We start from the raw sequence: 18,128 nt of genomic DNA, 5'->3' as shown, positions 1-18,128 counted from the left end.
ATATGGAACCAACCCTGTGTCCTGTGGGCAACCACCTATGTTGAAAATCAGTCCATCACCAGTCCTCAAAGTTTGTCACCCATCTGCTGTAGCTGGGTGATACAACCCCTGGCAAAAAATTATGGAATCACTGGCCTCGGAGGATGTTCATTCAGTTGTTTAATTTTGTAGAAAAAAAAGCAGATCACAGACATGACACAAAACTAAAGTCATTTCAAATGGCAACTTTCTGGCTTTAAGAAACACTATAAGAAATCAAGAAAAAAGATTGTGGCAGTTAGTAATGGTTACTTTTTTAGACCAAGCAGAGGGAAAAAATATGGAATCACTCAATTCTGAGGAAAAAAATATGGAATCACCCTGTAAATTTTCATCCCCAAAACTAACACCTGCATCATATCAGATCTGCTCGTTAGTCTGCATCTAAAAAGGAGTGAACACACCTTGGAGAGCTGTTGCACCAAGTGGACTGACATGAATCATGGCTCCAACACGAGATATGTCAATTGAAACAAAGGAGAGGATTATCAAACTCTTAAAAGAGAGTAAATCATCATGCAATGCTGCAAAAGATGTTGGTTGTTCACAGTCAGCTGTGTCTAAACTCTGGACCAAATACAAACAACATGAGAAGGTTGTTAAAGGCAAACATACTGGTAGACCAAAGAAGACATCAAAGCGTCAAGACAGAAAACTTAAAGCAATATGTCTCAAAAATCGAAAAACGCACAACAAAACAAATGAGGAATGAATGGGAGGAAACTGGAGTCAACGTCTGTGACTGAACTGTAAGAAACCGCCTAATGGAAATGGGATTTACATACAGAAAAGCTAAACGAAAGCCATCATAACACCTAAACAGAAAAAAACAAGGTTACAATGGGCTAAGGAAAAGCAATCGTGGACTGTGGATGACTGGATGAAAGTCATATTCAGTGATGAATCTCGAATCTGCATTGGCAAGGTGATGATGCTGGAACTTTTGTTTGGTGCCGTTCCAATGAGATTTATAAAGATGACTGCCTGAAGAGAACATGTAAATTTCCACAGTCATTGATGATATGGGGTTGCATGTCAGGTAAAGGCACTGGGGAGATGGCTGTCATTACATCATCAATAAATGCACAAGTTTACGTTGATATTTTGGACAATTGAAAGGATGTTTGGGGATGATGAAATCATTTTTCAAGATGATAATGCATCTTGCCATAGAGCAAAAAACTGCGAAAACATTCCTTGCAAGAAGACACGTAGGGTCAATGTCATGGCACAGGGTCAATGTCAACGAGCAGATCTGATTTGATGCAGGTGTTAGTTTTGAGGATGAAAATTTACAGGGTGATTCCATAATTTATTCCTCAGAATTGAGTGATTCCATATTTTTTTCCTCTGCTTGGTCTAAAAACGTAACCGTTACTGACTGCCATAATATTTTTTTCTTGATTTCTTATAGTGTTTCTTAAAGCCAGAAAGTTGCCATTTGAAATGACTTTAGTTTTGTGTCATGTCTGTGATCTGCTTTTTTCTACAAAATTAAACAACGGAATGAACATCCTCCGAGGCCGGTGATTCCATAATTTTTGCCAGGGGTTGTATGAGCGATCCCTTGACAAGTTTGACACTTTCACCACATACATTTGGTCTTGGAAGTAACTGAAAATCTAAATCTAATACCACCGTCACACTAGAGGCCAAATGAGCCTGAATGCATTTGGAATGAAAATTCGACCTACATTCCGACACAGTCAAGGTGCATTCGAAAACCTCCGACAGCATTCTGAGTGCACTCCAAACAGTCAGGCACATTCGTGCAACCAGCCCAAATGTAGAGCACATGCTCACTATTTTCGAGGTGCGATTGAGGTGGAAAAATATCGAATGCCAGTTGAGGTGGACTATAACTGCATTCTGACTGCGTTCTACATGTTCTCACGGCATCATAACAGCATTAGAAACATGCTGATCATGTCTGAGGGAAATTCGCCATCGTCAGACATAAAACATCCTGCTAGCATGTCCTGAATGTGCAACAGGCTGCACTTCCAGTGCACCTTGACTGGGGTGCAACGATCTACCCAAACTGAGCCTGACTGTCCCAGACTGATTACTATATATTATGGATGTCACTCATATCATGGTGGTGTTTGTGGCATCCTAGAAGTGCAGACATGCACATACATTCCAAAACACATGAAAAGCAGACGGTACTCACCTGTCCAGCCGGATGCACAGCTCCTGCATGAGGTATCATAACATCCGATCAGTCAGCTGCTCTGTGAGGCTCATCATAATATCCAATCGGTCAGCTCTTCCATGAGGTGTCATAACATCCGATTGGTCAGCCGCTCCATGAGTCTTGTATCATCCCATCGGTCCACTGCTGCGCGAGTCTCGTATCATCCGATCGCAAAGTGCTGAGTGTCCGTTATGTGTGGGTAGGGAAAAGATCGCCAGAGCCTACAGCCGTTACCACCTCCCCTTGTTACATACATCTAACTAAATGGCTGATGTCAAAGAGAGAGAGAGAGAGAGAGAGAGAGAGAGAGAGAGAGAGAGATGAGCGAGTGAGCGCGCACTGTATTTGTCCTTTCCATAAAGAGCTGCCGTCCCTGCTTTCTGGATTTCAAAGGAAATCCTAGTCATTACCTGATACATGTAATCCAGGTCATTCTGATTATGGGATAACTGAGAAGCATCACGTACTGTAGGGTATTGCTGGTGGTTGCACTGCTTATTACAAATGAGTATGTTTGTGATCTGATGACTGCAATAATGTGATTGCTCAGTTTACCTGCAGTGCAATAATGCCTTAATCTTTTCATGGGTTGGATGTCGTTTGAAATGCAGGAGACAGGAACGGCAGGTTTTGTAAAGCAGGAGACAGTACACGGCTCCTCCTCCCCTCCCCTTGCGTGCATTCTTACCAGACTTCGGGTGGCAGTTGAACAGCATTTGTATGACATTCCAAGTGCATTTTTAATATTCTTACTGCATTCTAACAGTAGTTTAGGTATTCACACTGTGTTCAAACTACAATTGAACTGCATTCATGAGCATACACATGGAATGCACATGAATCAGTCGAGGCGGGATCCGCCCACATTCTAAGTAGTTGAACAACATTCTTACATAGCTGTCGGAATATCTGCCCCTCCTGAATGTGGCTCAGATTTTGGGTTTTTTTCCTGTTCCATCTGATTTTGCTTGATTCCTGCTCATTCATACTACATAAGTGTGATCAGGCCTTAAGGCTTGATCGAGAGCAATCGCAAACCCAAACATCTCTCAAGTGCTGCAATGAGGGCATCTGTTGATTATGAAAAAAGTCACAGGCATCAAGCACGCCTAAGTTGCTGGACTGGGCAACCTGAGTGAACACCCAGTCTGTGCAAGCAAGTATTGACACATTTGGAAGCCAGTGGTGGGCACACTTCCGATAATCCGCTAATTATCAAAGATATGTTTTCATTATCAGATTATCTTTTAGATAACTTTAAAAACCAATTATCGGACTAATTATCTTCCGATAAATTGTTGTACGATACATAGTAAACCAATCTGAACAGCAGCAAACATTTTTAAAATCAGGTTAAGACTTACCGGTTAAAAGTTTCAAAAGAGATATATAGTTTCTCCTCTCTGCAAACAGAAGCAGAGCCTGCTTTCAGGAGAAACCACTCTATTCTCTGCAGGCAAAGGATACCTGGTCAGAAAAAAAAAATATTTCTTTAACACCATACTGATACACTGGCAATATCACCCAACTCATCCAGAGGCATACATTTTTAACTTACGGTTTAAATTTAACCAACTAATTTTGGACAAGTTATTTAAATTACTGTCATGTCTGAAGTTTTATAAAGTGAAATATCATATATATGTTTTAGTTTTAAAGTAATGTGCTCATTTTTAAAGTTTTGTGAGCACATGCTGTGCCCAGCAGTGCTTATGGGTAGGATAGGGTAATCTCAGTACGTTCACGACAGGACAAATGCATTTCAGACACTCTGTTCAGGCTCCACGGACAGCAGCATTAAACTCTAGTGCCTAAAACTCTCGTGAATATATTTTCTGGGTTTATATTTGCATTTGTTAAATTCCACGCATCTTAAATGTAGCAGACACAGATTATCTGGAATTTTGTTTTGGCAGTTTTCAAGGCCTCTACTGTCATCTACTGGCCAGTAGTGTACATGGCAGTATTTGCCCTAAGTACTAAGCGTCTGGGCACCAGTAGATGGCAGTGTTCTATTTATTTTGACCCTGGTTATATCAGATGGTTGTCAAATCAACTTTTTGGCTTTGTAAATGGCTTTTTTTTTTTCTTTTTTTTTTTTACAAATTAAGTTTAAAAACAAAACAAAACAATAACAACAAAAAAACATTACAAGACAGCCCTCCGGTGTTTGCACATGCACAGTGCGAGCGGTTGGATGCTTGTAGCTCTTCAGAAGCAGGATACACTCATGACGGCTGACCAGAATAATATCAAACAGGTTTGATTTTCATTCGACCATACGATCGGCAATCAGGAGGTGGTCGTGAGATGTTGAACGCAGCTTGTTACTCCATGTACATTACATGATGCAGGACGCGCGATTAACCTGAAACTCAGTCCAAAAAATTCTCGCACGAATGAAAAATCATCTGAAAAAGAGCCAAAACTCGCACAGTGTAAAGCCAACATTTATGTGTCAAGACAATATTGAGTGCACGTTTTACAACATCATAAAATGTGCACACATCATAAAACGTGCACACGGCACTAATAAAACATGCGCACATTCTCTCCACATGCAAAACATTTTGCGATGACACATCCAGGGCGCCGTAAAAATGCCTGTTTTTACAAATAAAAATGGAATATTTTACAAAAGCACATTTATCTGTAAACACCAACACACGACACATGTCACATTAACGTGTTGGTTTACATAATGAATGACTGAACCAATCAGTGTTCAGCAGAGGCACTTTTATCCAGAATCCTTTGTGATCTGTCTGTGTTTGTTACAAAACCTCAGAATTAGTGCATTATTCAACATTAAAAGATATATGTTATATTTTAACTTTGTACAAATGAGAGAATTGACATTAATGGAGTTATTCTATCAGTATTCACACAAAACCATAAGTCAGCATGCCTTTATTTTTCAATACCTCCGCCTGACCGGAGCATTGTGATTGGTAAAGAGCTGCTTTTGTGCTGTAGCTGTGTAGCTTCCCGCAGGAGTAGCATGTTCAAACAAAGAAGTACTGGCTCATTGTTTGGGTCTTTTGTCACTTTTGATGCTTCCAAAAGCAGTTGTGGTGTTAAAACTCAAATTCAGCTTGTTAGTAGTTGCAAATGTACCAGAGACAATACTGGAATATATTGGTTATCTGTAACTTCCGATACATTTTTGCGTGGTTTATCGGTTTATCTTTATCCAAGATAACTTTTCAGTTATCTGATTATCTGTTATCGAAGTTAATTTTTTGGTTATCTGTGCCCACCACTGGAAGCAGAACACATTCCAGGCTGGTCAACTGAATCAAACGCTTTGTGAAAATCAACAAATGAAGCATTTTTGATATTCATGCTTGCATTCAATGGGTACTCGCAGAGAGAGGATGTATTTCAATTTAATGAACATGTTAAATTACTATACCTTTGAAATGCCTCTGTAGTTTAAGAGGGTTTGCCAAATTACTTCTTGTATTATTTTAACCTTCAGTTGCTTTTAGGAATCAAGACTGTGATTTCTTAAGCTTTCTGAAAAGATACAAGAAACACATGTGGAGAAGATGAAATGAAGCAAAAAGTCAGATACAAGCTGTAGCATCACAGGTCAGTGCGCTGCTAGAATGTGAATCTCTTGTGAGCTGAGCCCACTTTTCCATGAGACTGCACTACGTATTAGAGAAGATCAAGAATGAACACATAAAAAAGTTATGAGGAACCATTATGTATGTGTGGTGGCTTGGCTGTTTCAGTAGAGACCACTCAAGAGGTACAGTTGCATGTATAACGTTTTTGCACCCCTGATGATTTCCATGATTTTCCTTTATAAATCATTGGTTGTTTGGTTCAGCAATTTCAGTTAATATATCATATAGCAGACAAACACAGTGATATTTGAGAAGTGAAATTAAGTTTATAGGAATTACAGAAAGTGTGCAATAATTTTTTAACCAAAATTAGGCAGTTGCATAAATTTGGGAACCCCAACAGAAAAAATACATCAATATTTAATAGATCCTCCTTTTGCAGAAATAACAGCCTCTAAACACTTCCTATAGCTTCCAATGAGAGTCTGGATTCTGGTTGAAGATATTTTGGGCCATTCTTCTTTACAAAACCTCTCAGGTTTGTTGGTTTCTGAGCATGGACAGCCCGCTTAAAATCACACCACAGATTTTCAATAATATTCAGGTCTGGGGATTGAGATGGGCATTCCAGAACATTGTACTTGTTCCTCTGCATGAATGACTTAGGTTTTGAGCAGTGTTTAGGGTCGTTGTCTTGCTGAAAGATCCACCCCCGGTGCAACTTCAACTTTGTCACTGATTCTTGAACATTGTTCTCAAGAATCTGCTGATATTGACTGGAATCCATGTGACCCTCAACTTTAAAAAGATTCCTAGTACCTGCACTGGCCACACAGCATGACGGAACCACCTTCAGATTTTACAGTAGGTAGCAAGTGTTTTTCTTGGAATGGTGTGTTCTTTTGCACCCATGCATACTGCCCCTTGTTATGTCCAAATAACTCAATTTTAGTTTCATCAGTCCACAGCACCTTATTCCAAAATGAAGCTGGCTTGTCCAAATGTGCTGTAGTATACCTCAAGCGGCTCTGTTTGTGGCATGTACGCAAAAAAATCTTCCTCTGCATTGCTCTCTCATCCAGTATCTCCTTGTGCAAAGTGCCCTGTATAGTTGAATGATGCACAGAGACACTATCTGCAGCAAGATCATGTTGTAGGTCTTTGGAGCAGGTCTGTGGGTTGACTATGACTGTTCTCACCATCCTTTGCTTCAGCTTATCTGAGATTTTTCTTGGCCTGCCACTTCGGGCCTTAACTAGTACTGTGCCTGTGGTCTTCAATTTCCTCACTATGTTCCTCACAGTGGAAACAGACAGCTACAATCTGTGAGATAGCTTTTTGTATCCGTCCCCTAAACCATGATGTTGAACAATCTTTGTTTTCAGGTCATTTGAGAGTTGTTTAGAGGCTCCCATGTTGCCAGTCATTAGCAGAGATGCAAAGAGGAGAAACATTTGTAAATGGCTACCTTAAATACCTTTTCTCATGATTGGATTCACCTGTGTAAGGAGGTCAAGGGTCAATGAGCTTACCAAACCAATTTTGTGTTCCAATAATTAGTGCTCAATGTATTCAAATCAATGAAATGACAAGGGTGCCCAAATTTATGCACCTGCCTAATTTTGTTTAAATAATGTTTGTACACTTTCTGTAAATACTAGAAACTATATTTTACTTTTCAAAGATCAGTGTGTTTGTCTGCTATATGATATATTTAACTGAAATTTCTGATCCAAACAACCTGTTATGTGTCGGACGCAGCTCGGAGAACCGACCAGCGTTTGAAGGACCCAGTATGAAATAAGCAGAGCACGGTACAAAGGCTAACTGAATTTAATACATAACAGTGATAATATAATAAAAAGGTGCGGCCTGGCGTGGTGCGCTCCCAGCAGCGCTAACGGTCCAGAGCCAGAAGCTGTTTCGGACCCAAGGACCCCGCCGACACCCCCCAGGTGGCCGCAACAACCGAGTCTGTGAAAGAAGGAACCATTATGTGAGTCCACACTCTACACACAGAACACTTAAAGGTGTACAAACAGCAAACACTTCCTGGCTTGATTACTGATCAGCTTCCCAACCTGCAGGCATGGAACATCCAGTTCACAAAACTCCACTGCAGTGAAAGCTGATACATGACTAACAAACAGCTCAATACAATAAGGTGTGAGGGACACCACATTTACTGACTGTATAACTGTTAGTCACAAAATCTAACGTACCTCAGGAAGTGTGCTGACGAGCGTGAAACCTCACCCCCTCCTCTTTCACAGACTGTGCATCAACCTGGACGTTCTCAGCATCCGCTGCTGATGAGATGGCTCCCGAGACGACGATCTCACCCGTCTGGTCACAAGGTCGAGTCTCTGGCAAATACACACTGTGCACTCCAGTCTTAAATGCCAACATGTTCCAATCCATCCAGATGCACCACAGCTGTGAGTCCTGACGAGTCGCAGGTGATCAGGGTGAGGTCCTGACAGCCTCAGCAACACAGCCACTCAGTCCCAAACGCACGCCACCTGGGAGGAAAACCAAAAGACAGAAACCAACCGGCAGCCAGGCCCCCCCCCAGCCATATAACAGTACCCCACCCTCACAGGAAGCCTCCCGGCGACCACACACACCTGGCCCAGGAGAAACACCCCCCTCCAGGGACCATGGCTGGAAACCGTGTCCGCGTTCATCCTCCAACAGACTGGTTGAACTGGCTGCATCTTGCCCTTGTTTCTGACAGTCTCTTAGCACAGGTGTGGCCAGGAGTTCCTACACCTGTGCTGTCAGCCTTTATCCAAACATGTGTAATTAGTCATAAAACAAAACACAAACAACCAAAACCCCCCCCCCCCTCCCCAGGGGACCGTCCCATCAAACCCCAGGGAAGGGGAGAAAAGAAAAACAACCCAAACTTGAGCTCACAAACAAAAATGCCAAAATACCCCCCCCCCCCCAGAGGACCGTTCCATCAAACCCCAGGGAAGGGGAGAAAAGAAAAACCCAAACTTGAGCTCACAAACAAAAATGCTACAACACCCCCCCCTCCTCCCCCCCAAACGACATGTAGGGACCAACACCCCCCAGAGGGCCTCCCGCCAGCTCCAGGAGTAATAACCACGACCGAGGTCCCTCTGGGATCCAACGTCACCCACGGGGACTACCAGCGCCTCCCAGAGGACCACTCGTCAACCCCAGGAGACGCCTCCCCTCATGACCAATGGACCCAGCCCCGGCCGCCCATGGCTAGATGGGCCTACAGCCCTTTCCCCCCCAGAGGACACCACAGTCAAACCCTGAGGGCGGAAACTGGGGGGGGAAAACAAAAAGATACCCCAAACCCCCCCCTCCCCTCCCGGGTGCAGAGGCTACCTGGGAAACGCCCAGCACAACCCAACTGCACCCCTCCAGCATTGCCGACACCACGGCACACCCGGCTGGAGTCAGAGGAGAAGAGAGGGCATAACAAAAAACAAAAAGAGAAAAAACAACCCAAGTACCACCCCATCACCCCCCAGGGGACCGTTCCATCTAACCCTGGGGAAGTGAAACAAAAAAAAAATAAGGAAAAACAAACAGACCAACACACAGTTGTTTGGGTCCCCTTTTTTTTTTGTTTTGTGTCTTTTTTTGTTCGTTTTCAGACAGGCTGCAGGGTCACAACCCCAGACAAATAGTGGAAAACAAAAAATAAAAAACCCACACAAAAACCAACTCAAACAACACCCACACAAAATGAACTAACACAAAACAAATCAGTGAGTTATACCGTCAAGCTCAACCAAATGGAACACACCTGTTCCTACTCAAGAGCTTGACGGCAACGTGATTCAGTCACCACAAGGGGGAGCCAGAGTGCTAAAAATTAAAAAACCCCTTTGGCGACAGAAAAGACAAACGAGCTGCTTTTATGTGCGCAGCTGAGTGCAACACACAACCAAAATGCGCTCAACTAAATAACGCCGGAGCTGAAACAACAGACGCAGTAGTTACCTTTATCCGGGGAAACGGGGCTACGACTGTAGCACAGGAAGCCCAGCGACCCGTGCTAACAGAGCTCCGCCGTGCGCGTGAACCCATTACAAACGCACTCCTGCAGCTCCCGTTTACACCTCTTATCCGGTCGGAGCGTGACGCGAAGCCGTCGCCAGTCACACTCCACCACGACCCACGGATAAGGCACAACACAGGAACACGGCTGCAAGAGAGCACAAATCAGTATCCAGTAATGGGTTCTCAAACACGCACCTTCCGGGCGGAGAGCCCCGCAACTGATCCGGATAACCACTGAACGTCTGCTGCCGCCTTCCCGGCGCGTTACCGTCTCTGCTACCGCTGGGTCCGTGATGTTTGGCCAGAGACTACTGTTATATGTCGGACGCAGCTCGGAGAACCGACCAGCGTTTGAAGGACCCAGTATGAAATAAGCAGAGCACGGTACAAAGGCTAACTGAATTTAATACATAACAGTGATAATATAATAAAAAGGTGCGGCCTGGCGTGGTGCGCTCCCAGCAGCGCTAACGGTCCGGAGCCAGAAGCTGTTTCGGACCCAAGGACCCCGCCGACACCCCCCAGGTGGCCGCAACAACCGAGTCTGTGAAAGAAGGAACCATTATGTGAGTCCACACTCTACACACAGAACACTTAAAGGTGTACAAACAGCAAACACTTCCTGGCTTGATTACTGATCAGCTTCCCAACCTGCAGGCATGGAACATCCAGTTCACAAAACTCCACTGCAGTGAAAGCTGATACATGACTAACAAACAGCTCAATACAATAAGGTGTGAGGGACACCACATTTACTGACTGTATAACTGTTAGTCACAAAATCTAACGTACCTCAGGAAGTGTGCTGACGAGCGTGAAACCTCACCCCCCTCCTCTTTCACAGACTGTGCATCAAACCTGGACGTTCTCAGCATCCGCTGCTGATGAGATGGCTCCCGAGACGACGATCTCACCCGCCTGGTCACAAGGTCGAGTCTCTGGCAAATACACACTGTGCACTCCAGTCTTAAATGCCAACATGTTCCAATCCATCCAGATGCACCTCAGCTGTGAGTCCTGACGAGTCGCAGGTGATCAGGGTGAGGTCCTGACAGCCTCAGCAACACAGCCACTCAGTCCCAAACGCACGCCACCTGGGAGGAAAACCAAAAGACAGAAACCAACCGGCAGCCAGGCCCCCCCCAGCCATATAACACAACCAATGATTTATAAAGGAAAATCATGAAAATTATCAGGGGCGCCCAAGGTTTTACATACAACTGTATAATCTATTTATATCCTTATACAAAAGACAGCTGAACTGTTATGGTTAGACCCACTGAGGAGGAAAAGACTGGACCCCAACGCAGGCAGCTGACACAGATGGTTAGTGAAATAACCAGGTGTTTATTTTCCAAATGACAGTTCAGAGTGAACGCAGTCCTAAACCCAAATATTCACAACAGTCTAAGCAGTGAAGCTAAAGTTCAAAATAACAAAATCCAAAAATGTCGCAACAGTCTTTAGTAAGTGACAGAATCCAAATATCCAGTAGCAATCTTTAGTAAAGTGATAAAAGCCAAAATCCAAAAGTTGAAAGCCTAATTGAGACAAAACAGGTCCACTGTCAAAAGGGGCAGTGAGACCATGCCCTAATAATGACAAAAAAAAAAAAGAGGAAAAAAAATCAATAACTAAAAGTCCACAGTCAAAAAGAGACCATGAGGATAACACACTCTAAGAAACAAAATCTTAACTTGTGAACAGCCTGACAAGGTGAAAAACCAATCACAAAAATCCACTGACAAAAAGGTCACTGAAACATTCCACACAAATAACAAAAACCCAGAAAAGTATAATCTAAGTCACTATGAAAGTGAGAACAGAAAACAAAAGTCCAAAAGTGAAAGTGGAATTTATACTTACACACCGATCAATCAATCAATCAATCAATCAATCAATTTTTATTTATATAGTGCCAAATCACAACAAACAGTTGCCCCAAGGCGCTTTATATTGTAAGGCAAGGCCATACAATAATTACGTAAAAACCCCAACGGTCAAAACGACCCCCTGTGAGCAAGCACTTGGCGACAGTGGGAAGGAAAAAACTCCCTTTTAACAGGAAGAAACCTCCAGCAGAACCAGGCTCAGGGAGGGGCAGTCTTCTGCTGGGACTGGTTGGGGCTGAGGGAGAGAACCAGGAAAAAGACATGCTGTGGAGGGGAGCAGAGATCAATCACTAATGATTAAATGCAGAGTGGTGCATACAGAGCAAAAAGAGAAAGAAACACTCAGTGCATCATGGGAACCCCCCAGCAGTCTAAGTCTATAGCAGCATAACTAAGGGATGGTTCAGGGTCACCTGATCCAGCCCTAACTATAAGCTTTAGCAAAAAGGAAAGTTTTAAGCCTAATCTTAAAAGTAGAGAGGGTGTCTGTCTCCCTGATCCGAATTGGGAGCTGGTTCCACAGGAGAGGAGCCTGAAAGCTGAAGGCTCTGCCTCCCATTCTACTCTTACAAACCCTAGGAACTACAAGTAAGCCTGCAGTCTGAGAAGGAAGCACTCTATTGGGGTGATATGGTACTATGAGCTCCCTAAGATAAGATGGGACCTGATTATTCAAAACCTTATGAGTAAGAAGAAGAATTTTAAATTCTATTCTAGAATTAACAGGAAGCCAATGAAGAGAGGCCAATATGGGTGAGATATGCTCTCTCCTTCTAGTCCCCGTTAGTACTCTAGCTGCAGCATTTTGAATTAACTGAAGGCTTTTTAGGGAACTTTTAGGACAACCTGATAATAATGAATTACAATAGTCCAGCCTAGAGGAAATAAATGCATGAATTAGTTTTTCAGCATCACTCTGAGACAAGACATTTCTAATTTTAGAGATATTGCGTAAATGCAAAAAAGCAGTCCTACATATTTGTTTAATATGCGCTTTGAATGACATATCCTGATCAAAAATGACTCCAAGATTTCTCACAGTATTACTAGAGGTCAGGGTAATGCCATCCAGAATAAGGATTGGTTAGACACCATGTTTCTAAGATTTGTGGGGCCAAGTACAATAACTTCAGTTTTATCTGAGTTTAAAAGCAGGAAATTAGAGGTCATCCATGTCTTTATGTCTGTAAGACAATCCTGCAGTTTAGCTAATTGGTGTGTGTCCTCTGGCTTCATGGATAGATAAAGCTGGGTATCATCTGCGTAACAATGAAATTTAAGCAATGTCATCTAATAATACTGCCTAAGGGAAGCATGTATAAAGTGAATGAAATTGGTCCTAGCACAGAACCTTGTGGAACTCCATAATTAACCTTAGTCTGTGAAGAAGATTCCCCATTTACATGAACAAATTGTAATCTATTAGATAAATATGATTCAAACAACCGCAGCGCAGTGCCCTTAATACCTATGGCATGCTCTAATCTCTGTAATAAAATTTTATGGTCAACAGTATCAAAAGCAGCACTGAGGTCTAACAGAACAAGCACAGAGATGAGTCCACTGTCTGAGGCCATAAGAAGATCATTTGTAACCTTCACTAATGCTGTTTCTGTACTATGATGAATTCTAAAACCTGACTGAAACTCTTCAAATAGACCATTCCTCTGCAGATGATCAGTTAGCTGTTTTACAACTACCCTTTCAAGAATTTTTTAGAGAAAAGGAAGGTTGGAGATTGGCCTATAATTAGCTAAGATAGCTGGGTCAAGTGATGGCTTTTTAAGTAATGGTTTAATTACTGCCACCTTAAAGCCTGTGGTACATAGCCAACTAATAAAGATAGATTGATCATATTTAAGATCGAAGCATTAAATAATGGTAGAGCTTCCTTGAGCAGCCTGGTAGGAATGGGGTCTAATAGACATGTTGATGGTTTGGATGAAGTAACTAATGAAAATAACTCAGACAGAACAATCTGAGAGAAAGAGTCTAACCAAATACCGGCATCACTGAAAGCAGCCAAAGATAACGATACGTCTTTGGGATGGTTATGAGTAATTTTTTCTCTAATAGTTAAAATTTTATTAGCAAAGAAAGTCATGAAGTCATTACTAGTTAAAGTTAAAGGAATACTCGGCTCAATAGAGCTCTGACTCTTTGTCAGCCTGGCTACAGTGCTGAAATTTCCTGCTTTTAAACTCAGATAAAACTGAAGTTATTGTACTTGGCCCCACAAATCTTAGAAACATGGTGTCTAACCAGATCCTTACTCTGGATGGCATTACCCTGACCTCTAGTAATACTGTGAGAAATCTTGGAGTCATTTTTGATCAGGATATGTCATTCAAAGCGCATATTAAACAAATATGTAGGACTGCTTTTTTGCATTTACGCAATATCTCTAAAATTAGAAAGGTCTTGTCTCAGAGTGATGCTGAAAAACTAATTCATGCATTTATTTCCTCTAGGCTGGACTACTGTAATTCATTATTATCAGGTTGTCCTAAAAGTTCCCTAAAAAAGCCTTCACTTAATTCAAATGCTGCAGCTAGAGTACTAATGGGGACTAGAAGGAGAGAGCATATCTCACCCATATTGGCCTCTCTTCATTGGCTTCCTGTTAATTCTAGAATAGAATTTAAAATTCTTCTTCTTACTTATAAGGTTTTGAATAATCAGGTCCCATCTTATCTTAGGGACCTCGTAGTACCATATCACCCCAATAGAGCACTTCGCTCTCAGACTGCAGGCTTACTTGTAGTTCCTAGGGTTTGTAAGAGTAGAATGGGAGGCAGAGCCTTCAGCTTTCAGGCTTCTCTCCTGTGGAACCAGCTCCCAATTCAGATCAGGGAGACAGACACCCTCTCTACTTTTAAGATTAGGCTTAAAACTTTCCTTTTTGCTAAAGCTTATAGTTAGGGCTGGATCAGCTGACCCTGAACCATCCCTTAGCTATGCTGCTATAGACCTAGACTGCTGGGGGGTTCCCATGATGCACTTTCTTTCTTTCTCTTTTTGCTCTGTATGTACCACTCTGCATTTAATCATTAGTGATCGATCTCTGCTCCCCTCCACAGCATGTCTTTTTCCTGGTTCTCTCCCTCAGCCCCAACCAGTCCCAGCAGAAGACTGCCCCTCCCTGAGCCTAGTTCTGCTGGAGGTTTCTTCCTGTTAAAAGGGAGTTTTTCCTTCCCACTGTAGCCAAGTGCTTGCTCACAGGGGGTCGTTTTGACCGTTGGGGTTTTACATAATTATTGTATGGCCTTGCCTTACAATATAAAGTGCCTTGGGGCAACTGTTTGTTGTGATTGGCGCTATATAAAAAAAAACAAATTGAATTGAATTGAATTGAAAAGAAACCTGGGGTTGTTCTTATTTTCTTCAATTAGTGATGAGTAGTAAGATGTCCTAGCTTTACAGAGGGCTTTTTTATAGAGCAACAGACTCTTTTTCCAGGCTAAGTGAAGATCTTCTAAATTAGTGAGACGCCATTTCCTCTCCAACTTACGGGGTATCTGCTTTAAGCTGCGAGTTGTGAGTTATACCACGGAGTCAGGCACTTCTGATTTAAAGCTCTCTTTTTCAGAGGGGCTATAGCATCCAAAGTTGTCTTCAATGAGGATGTAAAACTATTGACGAGATACTCTATCTCACTTACAGAGTTTAGGTAGCTACTCTGCACTGTGTTGGTATATGGCATTAGAGAACATAAAGAAGGAATCATATCCTTAAACCTAGTTACAGCGCTTTCTGAAAGACTTCTAGTGTAATGAAACTTATTCCCCACTGCTGGGTAGTCCATCAGAGTAAATGTAATGTTATTAAGAAATGATCAGACAGAAGGGAGTTTTCAGGGAATACTGTTAAGTCTTCAATTTCCATACCATAAGTCAGAACAAGATCTAAGATATGATTAAAGTGGTGGGTGGACTCATTTACATTTTGAGCAAAGCCAACTGAGTCTAATAATAGATTAAATGCAGTGTTGAGGCTGTCATTCTCAGCATCTGTGTGCATGTTAAAATCACCCACTATAATTATCTTATCTGAGCTAAGCACTAAGTCAGACAAAAGGTCTGAAAATTCACAGAGAAACTCACAGTAACGACCAGGAGGACGATAACAACAAATAAAACTGTTTTTTGGGACTTCCAATTTGGATGGACAAGACTAAGAGTCAAGCTTTCAAATGAATTAAAGCTCTGTCTGGGTTTTTGATTAATTAATAAGCTGGAATGGAAGATTGCTGCTAATCCTCCGCCTCGGCCCGTGCTACGAGCGTTCTGGCAGTTAGTGTGACTCGGGGGTGTTGACTCATTTAAACTAACATATTCATCCTGCTGTAACCAGGTTTCTGTAAGGCAGAATAAATCAATATGTTGATCAATTATTATATCATTTACTAACAGGGACTTAGAAGAGAGAGACCTAATGTTTAATAGACCACATTTAACTGTTTTAGTCTGTGGTGCAGTTGAAGGTGCTATATTATTTTTCTTTTTGAATTTTTATGCTTAAATAGATTTTTGCTGGTTATTGGTTGTCTGGGAGCAGGCACTGTCTCTACGGGGATGGGGTAATGAGGGGATGGCAGGGGGAGAGAAGCTGCAGATAGGTGTGTAAGACTACAACTCTGCTTCCTGGTCCCAACCCTGGATAGTCACGGTTTGGAGGATTTAAGAAAATTGGCCAGATTTCTAGAAATGAGAGCTGCTCCATCCAAAGTGGGATGGATGCCGTCTCTCCGAACAAGACCAGGTTTTCCCCAGAAGCTTTGCCAATTATCTATGAAGCCCACCTCATTTTTTGGACACCACTCAGACAGCCAGCAATTCAAGGAGATCATGCGGCTAAACATGTCACTCCCGGTCCGATTGGGGAGGGGCCCAGAGAAAACTACAGAGTCCGACATTGTTTTTGCAAAGTTACACACCGATTCAATGTTAATTTTAGTGACCTCCGATTGGTGTAACCGGGTGTCATTACTGCCGACGTGAATTACAATCTTACCAAATTTACGCTTAGCCTTAGCCAGCAGTTTCAAATTTCCTTCAATGTCGCCTGCTCTGGCCCCCGGAAGACAATTGACTATGGTTGCTGGTGTCGCTAACTTCACATTTCTCAAAACAGAGTCGCCAATAACCAGAGTTTGATCCTCGGCGGGTGTGTCGTCGAGTGGGGAAAAACGGTTAGAAATGTGAACGGGATGGCGGTGTACACAGGGCTTCTGTTTAGAACTACGCTTCCTCCTCACAGTCACCCAGTCGGCCTGCTTTCCCGGCTGCTCGGGATCTGCCAGAGGGAAACTAACGGCAGCTAAGCTACCTTGGTCCGCACCGACTACAGGGGCCTGGCTAGCTGTAGAATTTTCCACGGTGCGGAGCCGAGTCTCCAATTCACCCACCCTGGCCCTCCAAAGCTACGAATAAGCTACACTTATTACAAGTACCATTACTGCTAAAGGAGGCCGAGGAATAACTACACATTTCACATGCAGAGCAGAAAAGTGCGGGAGAGACAGGAGAAGCCGCCATGCTAAACTGGCTAAGAGCTAGTAGCTGCGCTAAGCTAGCAGATTCCTAAAAACACACAAAGTGAATAATGTGTAAATAATTTAGAGGTGATTCAGCAGAGGGAGTGCTTTAGTTAAAGCACGTGAAGATTACACTGTGAAGCAAATCGTTATCTAGGTAACTAGATCAATCTAACTGCGCAGATATAACAGATACAGCAAAACACCACTGTGCTCCGGAACAGGAAGTGATACAATACCGCAGTGAGAGCCAACCACCAGTAGAGGCAAGCAAGAGCCCTATAGATGACTAATGAAGTGGCGGATGGACAGGTGGCTGAGGACTAAACACGACAGTTCAGAACGTACTTGACCCGCGGCAAACAGAGACAAAAAAAGCAGATTAATCAGAGACCACAAGTGTAACAAATCAAGAGCAGAAGGAAACCTGCATGTGGGACCGGCATGAAAACAGGAAGAAAAATGACAATTCAGGTAAGTGCCAGGATTTGGTCTGTCGTTGGTATGTGTTCTGTTTTATTTTACTTTTGTTTTGTTTTGTGAGCTTTTTTGCCTTGCTTCATTTTGCCTCATCGTATTTTTGACCACCTGCTTGCCTTCCTCGACCACACCTCTAGCCTGATTCAAGGAAAGCTGTGGGTCCAGACGGCATCTCAGGTCTGGTGTTGAGGTAATGCGCGGCTCAGTTGGGTGGGGTTTTACAAACATTTTTAACCAGTACCTGAGCGAGTCTGGCTACACCCCTCCCCCATCCTGCCTGAAGTCTTCTATTATTGTCCTCCTCCCTAAGAAGACCAAGATCAGTGGTCTGAATGACTATTGCCCAGTGGCCTAACTTCCAT

General features: G+C 42.8%; 1 protein-coding gene across 1 annotated transcript in view; it reads right to left on the bottom strand.

Moving 5' to 3' along the window:
- Positions 1-18,128, bottom strand: part of tmtopsa (teleost multiple tissue opsin a) — a 345,672-nt gene that overhangs the window by 134,503 nt on the left and 193,041 nt on the right. The gene's annotated exons all lie outside the window — the stretch shown is intronic.

The sequence above is a fragment of the Thalassophryne amazonica genome, chromosome 12 (genome assembly GCF_902500255.1).
Source record: "Thalassophryne amazonica chromosome 12, fThaAma1.1, whole genome shotgun sequence".
Classification (NCBI taxonomy): domain Eukaryota; kingdom Metazoa; phylum Chordata; class Actinopteri; order Batrachoidiformes; family Batrachoididae; genus Thalassophryne; species Thalassophryne amazonica.
Note: the sequence above shows the minus strand (reverse complement) of the source record. Positions and strands in the feature narration are given on the sequence as shown.